The sequence below is a fragment of the Athene noctua genome, chromosome 6 (assembly GCF_965140245.1).
Source record: "Athene noctua chromosome 6, bAthNoc1.hap1.1, whole genome shotgun sequence".
In the NCBI taxonomy this organism is placed as follows: domain Eukaryota; kingdom Metazoa; phylum Chordata; class Aves; order Strigiformes; family Strigidae; genus Athene; species Athene noctua.
In genome coordinates this window covers 23,852,937-23,872,027 of record NC_134042.1, presented here as the reverse complement: position 1 = coordinate 23,872,027, position 19,091 = coordinate 23,852,937, and the positions used below count along the sequence as shown (strand labels likewise).

General features: G+C 37.9%; 1 protein-coding gene across 6 annotated transcripts in view; it reads right to left on the bottom strand.

Moving 5' to 3' along the window:
* Positions 1–19,091, bottom strand: part of NPAS3 (neuronal PAS domain protein 3) — a 612,152-nt gene that overhangs the window by 373,347 nt on the left and 219,714 nt on the right. The gene's annotated exons all lie outside the window — the stretch shown is intronic.

The following is a 19,091-nucleotide window of genomic DNA, read 5'->3' as shown; positions in this document are numbered from 1 at the left end:
TGATCACTTATATTTTCTCTCACCTAAAACACCCCATGTTCAACAAACTTCTTAAATGCACACTGACAAACATAACAAGTCTGAATAAAATCGAGATCTTTCACTCTGTAGACATGCTGTTCCTAGATACGTACTACCACGGCTGAGAGACTAAATTTAAAAATCTCAGCACATGCAGTGGCTGCATCTGAGCTTTCATATCATAATAATGCTTCTCTCCTACAGCATCCTCATCTGTTATCTAAACAGAACCCAAGATTTTTTCACACTGTAAAACCGGAGGCTAGATGTCTAGTGAATTAAGCATAGAAGCTGTGCGTTCCCCCTCTGGCTTTGGGGGTCGAGTCCAGCCTACACTTCAACATGGGATGCGACTGGAGTTTCTCTGCTCACCCTGTAGATTACATGATTCATATCACAAAGTCGCTGTGTGTTACAAGACATGACGAGACACCATTTCTAGAAACTGCTCTTCACTTTTCTTGTACAGAAATAGGGGAATTCAGGAAGGAATGCAGTGGGAACGTGGACTTTCTTATGCACAAAAAATTCTTAGAACTAATTTCATAGGTGGTCAATTATTTTTTTTTTCTTTATTAGTTAAATGTCTTTGAAATCAAGGGATAAAGAATAGGAAGGACCTCCTTGTTCACTGAGTTTGGCAACCTATTTGCTCAAATCTTCATATATCTTTCCATAAGCATATTGATTGCCCTCTGGAAATGACTTAATATTTTGCCCCTTTTGCTGTAGCTCTTTCAGGTCCCAATTACTTTAGCAGCTGGATGTCTTCCATTATATTTCCAGCTTAAATTTATCTGTGGCCAGTTAATACCAAATTCTTCTTGGAACTACATGATCCTCCAAATTCAAATGTTTTCCTGGGTTGCTGACATTCTAAGCACCCCATGAAGAATAATCATATCACCTCCTAGCCTTCTTTTTGCTAGTTACATATAATTTCCATCCAAATTTCCAGATTTTCCATCCTCCCCAGCCCCAGATAAACCAGCCATTCTCCTAACTATCCTCGATGCCTTTATCTGCATTTTTCACACTTTGAATTCCCCTATCCTCATAACAGGAGACTCTGGGCCCAGCCCAACAGGGGCAACTCCTCCTTGGGAACAGTGAGGTACCTCCACGCCAGAACACTACAACCCCCAGTAAAACCTTTTCGTGTCTTATTTCCCTCCTGTACTTAGCATAAAAGGCACATATGCTTGCACCAAGCTTGCCAACAGAACACCCTAAGACAGGGTACATACACTGGAGGCAGAAGGAAACCCTGGAGCAAGAAGCACAATAGCCCTTGGCTGGGGGCAACATTGGTTCCCAGTATTTCCTATAATTTAATATAAATCATTCCCTTCTGTAGCTCTACCAGCACTATTCATTCTCCACCAGAAACAGCACTCCAGCCTTAGGATTACATTTGACTTTTCACATTGCATCACAGTGGTGCCTTTTAGGCTCTTTAAGATCAATTTCTCTATTTCAGTAATTTCTGTCTGGTGGAATTCCTTGCTTTAAGAGAATTTAGTACTATTAGTCCCCAGGTGCATCATTTTGCACTTTCTGCTATGCAATTTCATTCCATTTCGATTACTCTAGTCCTCAAAATTATTCAGCCCTGACTGCTTCTCTCCCTTAATTTTATGTCACTGGTAAACTTTTTTTAGATCTTGAGAAGGTCCTCAAATCTTCTCTCTTGTTAGGAAGCTCCCTTTCGCTGACATCTCACTGAGTTTCATTTCTTACCCATTCCACAAACTAGCAATTCTTATGCTGACAACCATACTTTTTGGTTGAATAAGTAATTTCTAATACAGCACTAGAGCAAATTAAGCTCCAGAAAGACTATTATGAATTAGCATCTTTTTTTCCCCACAAAGTCAGTTAGTTATCTGGTTAGAAAGGTATCAGGCTAGTTTTGTGTGATCTGTCTTTTCTATTTTCTTTTTTTTTTATTCAGATTTCATTTCAATTAAATTTCTTCAGTCAGGAGAAAAAAGTAAAATATCACCTAACAGAGTCTATTTTTATATTTTTATATCTTCTGATAAATGACTACCTAACCTTTCCAACTTCCATTTTTAATTAATTAGGTCCATATAGACAAACCTTTTTGGCCTTTGTAATAAAATCTTGAGCTCGGCCATGTTGGAAGGGCAAATCACTTCATGCAGTGTTTTGAAATAAATGCTTCTCCATCCATAGGCCTACACGAATTGCTTCAAGGGGAAAAAAATGATGAGAAAATAAACAAAGAATACAAAGGCTTACTCTCTCACATTAATGTTTGGTAATATTGTTAAAGCAAGTGAGAGTGATGCCTGGCATCAGTAGCAGCAAATTTTTTTTGATTAAAAATGTTTCTTAAAAATGCACTGCTAGCAAACTAATTAATTCACATATCAGGATTTGGTTTGGGTTTTTTTGTTTTGGGTTTTTTTTTAAAAATCTATAATATTTTTATGAGAAAAGGACAACAGGAAATATTTCAGCTTCAGAGTTCATGTTGCACCATTCTTGTCTTTTAACCTGCATTACTGATATAGTTAGCACCATAATTTGGCTTATTAATATAGCTGCTTTTTAAATTTAAAAAAATTGCATATTTGGTTGCAGTTACCTTTAAGGCAGGATTCTATTGCTACATTGTTATTTTTACACAATTAGCCAATAAAATTTACAGTCTTACCTCCATCCCTTAGTTCAGAATGTAATCCATGCTTAAATATTATCTGGCATCAAAAGAAGATTACTGATGTTCTGGCAGAAATAGAAAGTGTGTTTTCCTTGCAACCTTCTTTCTGTATTTACATCATTTCTTGATGAATGTGCAATCATTCTAAGGTGACAATGGCTGATATCTTAGTAACAGTCTTTCATTTTCTTAGTCCTACAACTACAGTCAGAAGGCTATAAAAAGCTGAGCTTAAAAGTCACTGCATAGGAAATTAAGATGAAAGAAAATTATGATTCTAAGAGATACCCAAGTATCTTAATTAGCTTCTGCTGGAGTACCTCACATTCATGGTATAATGGTACTAGGAACATGAATTGATTCCAGAGGGAAGTCTGGTACAGTCAGCCACTCTCTCCACTCATGAGGAGACAACTGCCCTGGTTGAATAAGCCTGTAGGCCATTGGGAGCTGATACTCCTTCAGCTATAAAGCCCTTTTGGACACACATCCCTATCTTGCAATGAAATCTTTAAAAGCTTTCTTCCCTGGCAAGACATACATAGAATTTGGATTTACTTTTGCACTGCAAACTCTAACTAGGAAAAAGTACATAAAGTTCTAACTTTGGCATTATTTGGCTGGAAGATAACAGAGGAAAAAGACAACAGTGATGAGAAAATACAAGCAGAAATGTGTCCTGCCTCGAAAAATCTCACCAACTTTTATGTATTTGAAAACACAGTGTCTATCATCTGTCACCTTCACGAATATGAAGGTAACTAAAAATAACACAGTCAAACATGTCTGGAATTAAATTCAGAAAATGGTCGATAAAAGTAAATCTGGTCTATTTAAAAAAAAAAAAAAAAGTTAAACAACTGTTACAGCTGTTGTTCCATGGTGTGGAGAACAAAGTGAACACCTACTTCCTTCTCATAGCATGCACTTCAGCTTATTTGCGTGAAATCAGCCTGCCCTGCAGCACAGAACCAAACCAAAGAGTTTGCAAGTGGAAAGGCAGAAGAAAATGTAACAAAGGCAAAGCAAAGCATGCCATCCTGGTACATCCTCCAGGTGCTGTGTTTGTCAGGTGTGAGATGCAACCTGGCACACACAAGCCTCCAAATGCTCTGTCATTAGACCACAACCATCTGGGATTGCACGTTTAAGTACATGACTTAAAAGTAGCCCAGAAAGCTCATCAGATAACAGAACTAGACCAGCTGTGGGGATGGGGACTGCTTCAGAGAAGCCTATACATCTTGGGTTTGCACACAAGCCAAAACCAGTGAGCTGTTAATTTAAACGATGCAACGGTGCTGGCTGTATAGGTCCCTAACATCTGCTGATGGTGTTGGGAAGTGTCTGAAAATGGAGATCTGAAGAGTCCAAGAGACATGTGCTACATGCAACAGTTTTAGTATCATAAAAAATACGAATGGAAACTTACACACCAGAATGGAGAGGTGTAAACACATTTAAACTTCACATTAAAACACCTAAGAAAAATAAAGTGAAGACATTGGTCAATGAAACACCAATAATCTTTCCCAGCTTTATTCAAAAAATATTCCAAATATTTGGATTATATGCACCTTACATGCATGAAACAGCTGTTTCCACAGAGAAAGTGCATGACATTTTCCCTTTGAAAGCTGGCTTGGATATATTAACACATGTTCATCAGGGCTTCAGTACAATAGTTCAGAGATTTTACGTAATACCTCTTTAAAAGTTCTAGAAAGGTTTTTGGTTGTTAGTTTTGTGGGAGTTTTTTGTTTTTTGTTTTTTTTTAATAAGTACTTGATCTGTGCTTTATCAAAGAGTTAAATTCAGACACAGGAAGAAAAGATGTGATACCCCTATTTTAGCTTTTCATTACCTTATCACACATATTAGGGTCCATTTACAGTTAAGTCTTTCATAAATTTTTTGAGTACAACTCAGATTCTTCTAGTTTGAGGAATATTTTTCAGGTTTCCTTGTTTAAGACTTACAGTCTGGTTTTGATTAGGCTTCTCCTGGCTTCTGTTAAACGACCATGTTTCCAAGCATTCAAAAATTGTTTTGAATTCAAAACTTGTTATTAAGAAATAACCAGTTAAAATAATGACCGGATAATCACTGCTCTAAAAAATCTGGGATATTTCCTGTTCCCTGTCATTCCCAGATGATTTATTGAAAAGTAGAGTTTTCCTCCTCACCATCATGCCTACAAGAGCTGAAAACATGGACAATCAGCTGATGGAAGTCAGATTTCTGCTTTTGGCAAGATCACAGATCCCACTTTTTTTTTTTTTTTAACTGCTTGGCTTTTCACACAGAAAGATTTAAGTATCTTCTTCTAGGAGTATCTTTTAAGAAAGTTTCCCAATGTTTTTTCAACAGGAATAGAAGAAAAAGAACAGATCTCTCAAACTATATAGATATAGTATAGTTATAGATATATAGTTATAGATATATAGAGAGAGATATTTGAAAAATGCACAAGAACAATTGTGCCAAATAAAATTATAATCTGATGATGAAAGAAATAAAAAATCCGGCTAAGTCTGAAAGCATAAAAATCCAAATTAAGTCTACAGGCACTAGTTATGACTTCATTAAATAGAGCTGTGCTACGTTACGTAAGTCAAGATTGGCCAGTAGTCTCCAGTCACACATTTTTCAAAATACTATTCTCCACCTCTTGCACCTTTGAAGACAGTCTTTAGATATTAAAAAATTCAAAACCTAGCTTCTTGAACTGATGCATAATTAGACTATTAAGAACAACTGGAAATGCCACTTCACAGTGTGTTTATAATAACTTACATGCCACTCTTGGCTTACAGGAAAATGTTCAAGTGAAGAAAGAATGGCTTTACAAATGGTATATTTGCAAAAGTAATCCAACAGCTTTCTTTGGTAGTTTATTTTGTAGACAAAGAAATTTTGGTAGATAAGGGGGGTGTTGGAGACATACCAAGAGGTGGGCCCATGAAAACCTCATGAAGTTCAACAAGGCCAAGTGCAATGTTCTGCACATGGGTTGAGGTAATCCTAAGCACAAATACAGGCTGGGCGATGAGTAGATTGACAGCAGCCCTGCAGAGAAGGACCTGCAGGTATTAGTGGATGAAAAACTGACTATGAGCCAGCAATGTGCACTCACAGCCTAGAAAACCAACTGTGTCCTGGGCTGCATCAAGAGAAGTGTGGGCAGCAGGTCGAGGGAAGGGATTCTCCCCCTCTACTCTGCTCTCATGAGACCCCACCTGGAGTACTATGACCAGCTCTGGGGCCCCCAGCATAAGAAGGACATGGACCTGTTGGAGAAATTCTAGAGTAGGCCATGAAGATCATCGGTGGGCTGGAGCACCTCCCCTGTGAGGACAGGCTGAGAGAGTTGGGGTTGTTCAGCCTGGAGAAGAGAAGGCTTCGGGGAGACCTTAAAGCAGCCTTCCAGTACTTAAAGGGGGCCTACAGGAAAGATGGGGAGGGACTCTTTATCGGGGAGTGCAGGGACAGGAGACAGACAATGGTTTTAAATTGAAAGAGGGTAGATTTAGATTAGATGTAAGGAAGAAATTCTTTACTGTGAGGGTGGTGAGGCCCTGGCACAGGTTGCCCAGAGAAGCTGTGGCTGCCCCCTCCCTGGCAGTGTTCAAGGCCAGGTTGGACGGGACTGTGAGCAACCTGGGCTAGGGGAAGGTGTCCCTGCCCATGGCAGGGGGGTGGGAACTAGATGATTTGTAAAGTCTCTTCAAACCCAAACCATTCTATGATGATTCTATGATTAAGCTTAATAAAAACATATGACATACTCTTTAATGATACTGAATTCCCCTTCTAGTGACAAAGTACTATTCCAGTTACAGGTACTTCTCATTATGGAAGACAGAGATATACTCAGGGTGAATTAAATTGTTATTTCATTTTGATGGGAGAATGGAGAGGTGTGCTCTGTGCATATATGTACAGCAGAACATGGAGATTAAAAGGGAAAACTTTGAGAAGTGCAGTCTGTATATTCCCATTGCTTATATAAGTGTTCTCCTAAATATGCTGTAGCTTTTGCTTTTAAACCAGATGTGTTCAATATAGCTCTAAAAATAAAAGATATCTTTATATCATAAGCAATGTAAGGTATGTTCCTTGTAATAAATGCTCTCTGTTTATTCTTCAGTGTAGGAAATTTTAAATAACTACAAAAACAAATACACATACCCCCTCCCCCCTGACAACCTCAGACCAAAACCACAACAAAAAGCAAACGTTTGGTACAGTAGGACTGAGAGCACATATTGGTTATTTGAGTGAAATATGTTATTGCATGGCCGCAACTCTTTCCAAAATAAACATCTTGACTGCTTGAATTAAAATGGAAAAGAAAATAAGACATGTTAAATACGGCAGCTTCGAGGTAAAACACCATGAGAAAGAACTTATAAACAAATTTGTTTCAAAACAAAATTAAGACGATAATTTCTAAAACATCACTGTGTATTGTCAGCCTGTGGTACAAGTTCAGTATGCAATTAATTACAAGAGAAAACTGTGAGCTCAGTAGTGATTTGACCTGACTAGTTAGGCTGAATACAAGACAAACACAGGGTAAAAACTATGGCCACTAACTCCCAGATTCAGGTTGACGGGAGAAGCATTTCCCAGGAGCTATTCTTGCCTAGATCCTCAACACAGTGTTTGGCCTCTAACCGAGTACCACTCTCATTGGGAACCAGTGCTCAAAGGTTGACAGAGGCTGATCGCTAGCCCTGTCCAACAAGCACTTCCATGTACTTGCTAAGGGATCCTGCTGTTTGGGTTTTATTTTATTCAGGAGATGCATTCACATTGAATTAAGCCTCTGCTGAATTCTACAGTTTCTGTCTTTGTATACAGTATTGGTTTGCCTGCCAAACAGTCTCTCTTCTGCTGATACAGAGGCAACTCTTCCTTTATAATAATGCATGACTCTGATGGAAGTTTAATTCCAGCATAATCAGCATCCCTTTCAATAACACCCATGAAACGCAGCAGCTGGAATCCACCAGACAGACCTGGCTCCCAAATTCCAGGGAGAGCATCACCCTCTGCTGTCCCCCAGCTCTGGGGGAGTGAGGCCGTGAGAGAGGAAGGGAGAGAGAAATGGTCATTGCTTCAGGGGAGAAGCCTTTGGAGGACACCAGTGCTAGAGCTGGGAGTGCAGTATGGTCTCCATGAGGCCTCAAAGGAGAGCCATCAGTGCCCTCTACGCCTCGAGAAGACAGGAGGTCTCTTTCATTAAATCTAATGGGTCTTTTGTCATCTTGCTTTACAGTGTAATGTACAGCAGTAATACTGGTTTGGATGTTAAAACCAGACATTCTACAGCTACTCACTCTGCCAAACTGTTTACCCAAACAGTATTGCCAAACTTAAATGAAGTGATGTACAATTACAGTTGAAAGTGGATTCCTTTACATCCAGCACTGCTTAGAACAATTATCAGACTAATATGAAACAGAGTGGAAGTTTGATTGATTTTGCTAGAAAAGCTAACCATGATTTTTCTGGAAATTAATTTTATGGGTTCCTTAGCATTTGTGTAGAGCAAGTTCCAAATGAAAAGGAATGTCTCTACTTCGATGTCTAGAATTAGGACTGCCTCTTCAAGTATCATCTGGAGTATTTCAAAGCAGACCCCCATTAGGCAGTTTTTCAAACTAGTAGATCCAAGCTGCCTTTATGGACTGTGATTCAGTTTGTGTTCATACTTGCATTGTCTTAATTCCAATAAATATTCTACCACAAACTCTGAGTAATTTAACCTACAAGTATAGCAGCATGTCTTAAGCTCCAATGATAGATCTGAAAGCACAAAGTATTCATACTCCTGACCTGCTACAGACTAACACAGTACCAGACTAGTTAGAAGACAATTAGTCCAATTTCACATTTCCTAGCAGCCGAAAAATTTCATGTTATTTCAGTCACAGTGGATGGATGCCAAGCTCACTGGAAACAACCCTGCTGATTTACTCAGTCCATTTTAATACTTTCGAAATACTGTTAAAACATAGCTGTCCTAATTACACAGGGATCAGTGCACAGTGTCCCTCTCACCCAGGATTCTCCCAGAAGAGCTGCAATCACCTGCATTCCCCTTAATTTCACCATGCAATTCCAACTAATTTCATCCTAGTACAGTGCTGTCAGACAACTCCCATGTCTCTGCGGTTTTAATCGATTAGCTCAATGTCTCTATAATGCATCACCAGCTGCCAGGCACAGAACTGGACGCTTCGCAAGCATTTCAACTAAAAGACAGTTTAATTACTATAGCAGCATCTCAAAGGCATAGGCACAAGGACTTGGAAAGGAATTATTAAAATATCTGGTGTCAACAAACCACTTTATAATGGAGCAAACAATGACAATCAAAAGGTAGGAAGTAAGGAGAAAGTCACATTTTTAAATAGTCCTTTTTTAATGGACTCTAATGTATTCAGGCAAACAGACTGCCGTAAGTATTACTTGTTTACACAATGCAGTTGTGCTTTACGATAATTCCTTTGCTGGAATACAGACATGTAAAAATTGACATTTCTGTCAGTAAATTACAATACCATAAAAGATACTTTGGATTAGAAAATAGTTGAAGTAAGCAAATTAGACAATAAACAGACTGCCTTAAATTAATAAATTACTGAACCACATTGTAAACTTTGGTCCATTCCTTGCACCACTTCTGTGCATCACTGCTCACATGAATGCAATGAAAGGGTCTTGTGGATGTCTGTCTGAAGTGAACAAGTGCATGGGAAAAACGAGACATTTTAAATAATAGCACTTTTAACAGAACAAAAAGCAAGGTTGTAGATCAGTGAACAAGACAAATGACCACAGGAATTTAAAGCAAATTCTTTCTTCCCCCTTTGTGCAAGGCTACAGAATGGTCAAAATACAGTAGGAAAACCTTGTTTCTGCTGCACAAGGAAGCCAAACTACACAAGCCCCAGTCAGTCAGATCCAGCAGCTCTTTCATAAAACACACAGAGAACCAAGCTTCACCAAGACTCAGAGAGTATGACTGCAAACCATAGAAGTGTAATTGGATTTAAAGCCTTTTCCAGCTGACATAAATGTTCACTCATTTGCTCAAAGCTCTCCTTCAACATAAGGCTTGCAGTAACTTTAGCCTGGCTGTATCCTAAAACTGGCTATTGATGGGTTGGCAGGTGCTGGGAAAGAGTTCAAGGTCACGTGCTCCACACTAGCGGGAGATGTCTATATTTGATCTTGGTGACCCCTTCCAGCAGTCTGAAAGGATGGCATTGACAGAAGCTGCATAAAGACTTGACCATTCTTCTTTACTACAAGGAGGGTCACTATGATTTACCACCTTTGTGATGGAAAGAAAAGAAAGGGATGGAGAAAAGAAAACTTCCTACATTTAAAGTTCTAAGAACCTCAGGGCAACACTGCCGGTAGATGGGAAATAATAAAGTTTTGAAGTGCTCAGGCCTCGCACAGTGCCAGTGCAGTACATGAAAGCATGTGAGAGTGGATGTCATCACATTTCCTAGCTGGCTCATTTATACCATTTAAAACATGCTGTTTCATTTGATTAACTTACTTTTTCGGTGGAATCTCAGCCATCTGATTTTCCTTGGTGCTATAAACCAAATCTGAACTACAGGAACACACAAAACTGGGGTCCTCCATTTTAAAAGCAAAAAATCTATGAAACATTTCTACAGCCTAACTCACATACTTCACTTTGCAATACACTGTGTCACAGCAAGTTTTTGCAGAACTGAAGCAACCCTTTTTCTATCACTTACCTTTTGCATCCTGTGGCGTTCTGTGCTTAAGTGAAATGCACAGACACCTCAGTTTTCACTTCTCTTCTGCAAATACAAGTATGCAAGCCGGTTTGGTAACTAAAATATTCACTTAGTAATCAGCACAGCACGACGCACAGTTACAAAGCAAATAGTAAGTTATAAGATAATTTTGGATCTCAGATTAGTATAATCAGTTTGGATTTAACAAATTAACCACCTTTATGATTTTCTTTTTTTTAAATCTGGGCAAGACATAAGCCTTTCCTCAGGTTTAGAATAATTATGTTCCAGAATTTACCTTTAAAGAGTTAGCAAACAATACACAGGGTACAATACTAGCTTCCATCTTTAAAGCATTTAAAGGCATGTACCTTGTCAAGTCTAATACATCTACAATTTATATTTTAAAAGTAAAACCCAGTAAATTATTTCTCCTATGAAGTGCTGATTTCTTCACACATGCAACAAAGCTCATGTGCATGGAAGATGTTGCTGTTCAGCCACAAAGGTATCAGCAACATACAAGAACTAGTGCAGAATGCCTCCAAAATAAACATAATGTATTGGGTTTGCATAGCAAGGTTTTGGTAGAGGGGAGGCTACAGGGATGGCTTCTGTGAGAAGCTGCTGGAAGCTTCCCAAATGTCTGACAGAGCCAATGCCAGCCAGCTCCAAGACGGACTCACCGCTGGCCAAGGCCAAGCCCATCAGCGACAGTGGAAGCACCTCTGTGATAACGTATTTAAGAAGAGGGGAAAAAAATAAACAGCGCAATTGCAGCTGGAGGCACAAGTGAGAATATGTGAGAGGAGAATATGTGAGAGCAACAACTCTGCAGACACAAGGTGGGTGAAGAAGGAGGAGGAGGTGCTCCGGGCACTGGAGCAGAGATTCCCCTGCAGCCCGTGGCGCAGCCCATGGTGAGGCAGCTGTGCCCTGCAGCCCAGGGAGTGTAACGGAGGAGCAGGTGCCCACCTGCAGCCCAGGGAGGAGCACATGCCGGAGGAGGTGGATGCCCAAGGGAGGCTGTGACCCCATGGGAAGCCCACACTGGAGCAGGCTCCCGGCAGGACCTGTGGGCCTGTGGAGAGAGGAGCCCACGCTGGAGCAGGTTTGCTGGCACAACCCCGTGGGGGACCCACGCTGGAGCAGTCTGTTCCTGAGGGACTGTATCCCATGGGAGGGACCCACGCTGGAGCAGTTTGTGAAGAACTGCAGCCTGTGGGAAGGACTCAACATTGGAAAAGTTCAAGAACTGTCTTCTGTGGGAAGGAACCCATGCTGGAGCAGGGGAAGAGTGTGAGGAATCTACCTTAAACTCACAGTTGTTCTGATTCCTGTTCTTCATCAGCCCCATTACTGGTCAGGTCTCTAAAGAATATGGGTAATTTACCTTTTTTTCAGTATTTACATATCACCTGCAAGTGCAAGTGCAGTCAGCACAGGGGCATGGGCTTGTTCATTCACTCATTTGAAAGATTTTATTGGGAAACAAAAGTGATCACATGTATCACAAAGATGGTGATACAACAGGACTCACTGAAGATATTATTTTACCAGTAGACCCCTGCCAATATACAACTATTATTTAATCTGTGGTTAGGTGGTGAAGGGTTAATGTGACTCTTGCTACACTGACTTGTTTGCTTAAGAAGTGATATCTAATTTCCTTGTCAAATTATGGGAAGTACCAGGAGGAGGCTTGAGGTTTTCTCTTTTGTTTTTTGTTTTTGGTTTGGTTTTTTTTTCCCTCAGAGTAACATCATACATAGACAAGAGCATATCCTTGTTATTTTTTTTATGCTGCTTCATAATGAGTTGAGAACCGCTTCTTATTCATAATGTCTACAAACAAATTTAGCCACTTCACCCTAGAGGATTATCCATTGGGTTTTCCAATGTCTGATTAACAAGTGTCTAGAGACCACTGTTCCCAGGGCTATCAATCTTTTGCTCTACCGTCCTTAATTTTTGTCCAAAGCAAATTTAATGACAGCAGTTCTCTTCCCAGGAAGTTCTTAGTTTTTGGGAGCATACCATACTGCAGAAGTGCTTCAACTTTTTAGCAATTGCTGCTGTTATACATTCATATAAGTTTCAAGAATCTAATGGATAAAACCCAACCAAACAAAAAAATAAAACTAACATGCAAACCTGAGATGGAACACCTATTTCTCATGTGAAAATCTGTCTCCAGATGCTGTAACTGAACACAGGCAAACTCTTTAAATATGAATTCTAGCTCAGATTCATTTAATACTGATTTTACTTCAGAAGAAGGAAAAAGTATTTAATTCATTATCACCCATCCCTGAATTAGATATATGAATGTGAAAATCTCTGTTACTAATTTTAATTGCACTATTCCCTCTCCACAGGAGACTGTTAAATTGGTTTGGTGAAATAGTAGTGAATCACATCGAAGTAGTGGGATACATTTTATAATATATCTAAATAACTATCCCATTTTCCCAGCATGTTGCTGTGTATTTTAAGTATTAATATTATGACTCCAGTTTAGAAGAATGTAGCTTTATTTTATTCAAATAAATTTTCCTAGTACTGTACGTTAGCACTGTTAAAAATCAGGCTAAATTCTAAGTGGCTATCAAGTAATAAAGGAGAAACATTTACTGCAGAAGCCAACACGAAAATGTGTTTCTCTAGTCATAAAACACTCATGAAAGGAGCTTGCAGATGCATCATTTTGATGCAATAATGGTCTTTCCCATCTAATCCCACTTTTTTTTTTTATACCTCCTTCAGCTTCAGTGTTTATTACCTTAACCTAGAATGGGTCTACTTGTTTGCTTGTTATGCTTTGTTGCAATTCTATCAGGTTAGACACTAACATTTCTCAATAGATTTGCAGCATTATTATTTCCACTTATCACCAACTCCCACCCAGATGTGCAACACAGTGTCAGACATCAACCCGACCTTTGGCATTGGTTTCATAAGAATGCAAAAGCCCAGATGACTGAAGAGCTTGATAAATGTTCAAAGAGCAAATCTTGAAGAAATACCCATCATACGGCAAGAAAAGGTGTTTAGAAGCAAGATTTTCAAAACACACCTATATTAGGTTGCCAAAACAGCAAAGTATTTCAATGCTTATTGCCTATAAAAAGAAAGATACTCCCGCTACAGATAGTCTAACGAGTAACTCACTGTAATTTGGGGGAGCATGCAAGAGACTGGAGATTACAGTTCTGCAAGGAGTAATACTTATCAGACAGATAATTTAAAGAAAAATTTTACAACAAGTTTTGCATCAAGATTTGTTATCTTGGTCTAGATTTTCAGTCTTAATGCAAAATTTCTCTTTAAATTTGAGATCATTTTGTGTATTTGAAATATTCGGTGTTTGAGGTAAGAAGCTGAATTATATTTTGATGTCTGCACAAATATAAAGATATTTATTTCATTATAAAATTTCAGGCAGAGGAATAAGGCAACGCAAAATTGAATACTGAAAGAGAAAGAAGAAATGGCCAGGTAGAGCTAGAATTCCTGGTTTTAACATGTATACTGATACTACTCCTTCACCATCACTTTCTCACTGCCCAAGTTACTACCCATTTTTTCTCCATCAAAGTTGACAGTGTTTCATATGTTGTCAATGTCTTAAACACTAGGTAACAGGCCTACTGTGAACAAATCTGAAGGGACACAGTGATGGCAAAATTCTTCCTTAAAGGAGCTTTCTTGAATAGTCCAACGGAATACTGAATTTTCATTCACTGTCACATGTGGCTATGAACACATGCTCCAGCAGCTGCTAAGAGGTATGCTATGTAGGTTTTAGAGGAACCCCAACTCTATTAAACCCCATAACAGCAAGAAAGAATCTCCTTCCAGAAAATCTGTTCTTCATTTAAGCAAAAATAAATGAAATAAAAACTGTGCAAAGAACAGCATGCCATATAAGAGAGCATGTAGTAAGATGAATCCAGCACACAAAAAAACTATTAATACATCAAGTGTCTGGCAAGCTGCTATACAGATCTGGTTTTCTGCCAGTTTTCATAAACCCCAGATAATCTTTGGTAGCACCTGGGTTTCCTCTTCTGGCTTCCATCATTCAAGGTCATAAAAAACAGGCTCCCTCTGCTTACCATGGCAGTACAGTGAACAGAGAGGCTCCTTTACCCAAATGCTCAGGCAGCTGATGGCTGGAGCTGCAGATGAATGGAGCAGGAATCTGAAAAAGGGGGATTAAGGACAGGGCCATATTGCATAGCACAGTGAAGAATGCATGTGGTCTAATTACCGTATCTCAGAGCTCCATACTGTTGAGATCAATTATTTCTAGTATCTATACTGACTCAGCATTTGTTCAGTATAGACATGATCTCAGATGAAGGTGTTGAACCGGAAGCTGAGGTGAAAGAAAAAAGAGAACATGACCTAAAAATGGAGCAGAATGGAATCTGAAGAAGTAGCAAAGGCAGAAATAATTTATTTTAATTATTTAAATTAATTTATTAAACAATTTGTCTGAAAGACGACATAGACCTATGTGAAATTTGACATCCTGCTACCAGTGAAATTCAGTGGCACAAAAATTAAAAATCTAATTATAAATAGGATGGCCTGTGCGAAGTACAGTTTGTACATATATGCTCAGACCACACATACAAAACATTACATGCTTAAGAAGGCTCCATAAGCTTTAAAACAGGCAAACTGTTCCTTCTCATTTCACATCACCTACTGCACACACTCCTTGTCTTTGTGAGTTGGAGTCATTGGACATATAGACATTGGACATCCAAGGATTCCTGAAAAATTGGGATTTGGTTAATTAAATGCATAATTTTCATCAATTCTTGCTGAAAATCATATATGTATAGTAAAAAAATTGTTTCCTTTGAGAGACATTCTGTAGTGGGAAAGGTGATTGTTGCAATTTCTGGATCTTAAATATGTAAAAAAGCAAGTGGAGAACTGTATTGTGTCCAAGTAATGGTGAAAATGTCCCTTCCACTACCCTTTATTAGGCATCCTTGCTGCAGTTGCAGATTTTTTTTTTTTTTAAATTACTATTTAAACTACACAGGGACAAGACTTACAGAACAAATCAAGAAAAATTTTAAAGTGACAGGCACCTGAAGTCAATAAGTACTACTTAAAAATTATTTGCTTACTGCTCTAGTTAGATGTCTTCTCCTCAATAAGTCATCAATATTTTAATGCTTATAAAAGGTTTGTATGATTTTAAATTAAATACTATTATACCCCCAAAGTAATTTAGAACTTGAAGACAATGTTTTAAGATAAAATTTTAACAAGATACATCATTAATTCAATTCTTTGATTTAACTATACAAGGTATTCTCACTTAAAATGTATAAATAAGTTAGAGTACATGACAATGTAAGAAAGACTGGTAGAAAAAAGTGTTAATTTAATTATGCTAATGGTACTCTTGTAAGTGCAAAAACAGATGGCAGAATGAACAACAATGGAATATTCTTTAATCAAGCAATTTTGAGTATTTTTTGTTCAAAGCAGTAAGCAACTACAGCATTGCTGGAAAGTGATACTTTTCAGAATATCCATTTTCCAGGTGTGCTTCAACCAATCAGTAAAAAAAAAAAACCACCTGCAGTCTTATCAGTAATGTCACTTCTGACCTGCCCTAGTGGCTACTCCCAAAACAGAACTCATTGCTTGGCTACTGAAAAATAAGCTGAGCCCATTTCTGCTCTCGAGCAAAAATGTGCAATGGTTGGCATTCATGACAAACTATGCATGTTACTTTTAGAATATATCTAATGGGTATAAACAACTGAGCTTTTACAAAGACCAAAAGTTGGTCCAGGAGACAAAAAGTTCTTTGACTGCATAGGTCTAATATTTCAGTCAGCATGCCACACAATTAATTAAATGACCATATTGAACTTTAGAAGTATGGTAGATAATCTGCTTTGACCTGCTGCCACATTATAAAAGCTAATAAAAACTGTTCATCCTCTCACATACATTTTTGTAATGATTAGTCTAATTAGCAACTTTAAACTGTTGAATGTTGCAGGCCGTAAACTAATGACATTTAAAGAAGTTAAAGTGCACAGTCTGTTTTTCAGAAACCTTCAAGGTCAGAAAACAAGGGCCTTGTTGTAGCTATTAATTTTCTTTTATTTTTATAAAAATATATAGAGGGGCAATTGTCTTTGTTTAGCATTACCCCAGGTACTACATTTCAAGCACTGCATTTAAGTGAGGTTTGGCAGTCATTTTATACACACACACTATTATGAATGTCAACTACACAGGTAAATGATATGCATATAGCAGTGTTTTACATTCATATACATGCAACAAAGTCCCCAAAAGATAGTGTTTTCTTTTCAAAAACTCCTCCAAAGTGTGTGCATTTATGGACCCAAAGAAGGGCTGGTATGACCATCTATTTTTATACCGTATCAGCTAGTCTAATAAACCTTATTTTGTTTACATTTATGCAGACATTGCTCTATAAAGAGGAGAAATGAAGCATCCAGATGTCATCTACACTACTATATTACCGCACAACATTATTTTATTTAGACATGCAGGTGAGTACACTATTCAAGCTGCCAACTGCACTTCTGTAAGCAATAATTTTACAAGTGCTCTTGTGACACTGTGAGCTCAAACCATGAAGGTGGCCAAGCGGCCATCCGCTAGCATGTTCACCCTCTTATAAGTGAAATTAGAAAGGATATTACATACGCCATTGATGAAGATACCTAATATAAATTTCAGCAAAGTGCTCCTTTCTAATGCCACAATATCTGTAGATAATTACTTAAAGATAGACGTGATACAAATCTTGAAAGAAATAATTATTATGAAATACAGTTATCATTTTTGTCCTTAATCTTCAAAATATTTGATCTTCAATACTTATAAAAGACCTAGATGAGATACACTGGCTATTTAGGGAAAGCCTATGGCAATTCTAGATTACAAGCCATTTAATTTGTTTATGTGGCAGGAAATAAAGTGACAAAGAAAGCACCATTTCTAAGGTGAAACATTAGTTAAATGCCTTGAAGTTAATCTTTACCTGTATATCCTGTAACATAAAAAAGGAAGTAATATAGATTATTGACAACAATTCTATGAGAATATTTCATTAACAATTATCTAAGACTACAGCTGCCCAGTTCCCTGAGCATTTCAGCTCTAGTTTGTAATCTTCATATGTCTAAAGGCCACCTCGATATGATGAGGGAAGGACAATCTGGAGGAACACCTAACAGTCAGTGACTTCTCCATGACACTGCAAGGTGGGCATTCAGGAAAACTCAACTGACCCAACACACACTATCTCTGATCATCACCTTCCAGGGGTTTTGGGTAGCTGTGGATAGAGCCTGCAGTCAGACTGCATGAGAGACCCAAGTGGTCTAGGACTCACTAGAATTTACTTTTATAATCTTGTTTTTCTACTGAAGTTTAAAGCAATGTGATAAAAAAGCTTTTATTTCCATTCATTGTATCACATATATGCATATTCAATAATTTACATTATTAAATAACATACTAATGGGCATTAAATATACAATGTTGGGTTTTGACTGAAATCACTGAAGTTGTGTATCCAGCAAATTCCAAGGGAATCAGGTGAAAATATGACCTTTCAGATAATAGCATGCAACTCCATCAATCAGCTTTATCATGTACTGCACTTCATTCCACCTGCATGTGTAATGAATCTGAAGAAAATAAGAAAATGAGTGCAAATAATTTATCCCTTAGTTATATCTTTTACCTCTAATGAACTCAAATTCAGACATGTAAAGTAGTACTGTATATGTTACTGATTCAGAAGTGAAGCAGAGAAATTTCATTTGTGTAAAAATTATTTTTTTAAAATAAAAGCCAAGGAACTACTTGACAAGTAAAATATATCTAATTCTTATCTTTGAGTTGCCTCAACATAAAAGAAAGCTGGAAGCAAGTAGGGAAGGTATATCAACAGAATCTTCTCTAGCAACATTTTGCTATTAATTTGGAGCCTACAGGAAACAGTAATTATTTTTAGTGTCAGACGTTCTGAAGCGTTGTTATGAATCGCTACCAAATTTAAGCATTAAAACTTCTCACAGTCAGGCACCTCTCTGCCAAAGAATCATTGTGTTAAGCAAAAAGAGAAATTTGAAAACTATCCCGTTGCGTTTTTGTATAGCACGTACATAATAACTACCTGTCTGGTGAGAAAACTGGAATAGTGAAATACTAAATATTCTTCAATAAGTTTGTTGTCAGGTGCTTATCTGTTCTGTCATTCTTTAAGTACTTCTGAAATTGAACTATTTCTACCATGCACTTTAACATACCTTAACAGTTGTACAGCAATCTACATAGGAAAGAAAAAAAGAAACACTCAAAGCAGCATACACCTCCTTAGTAACATTTTCCAGCAAGTTCATTAATTGCTTTAGGCCATGAGTGTTACTGGATATAAACACTAGCTTTCACCTTCAGAACCACACTGCAGGTGTGTCCTCAAGTCCAAACTGAAATGTATTTCATGGTTTGAATTCTGCCCTCTAAGAATTATTAAAACACATTCCAAAACCACTGCAAATAGC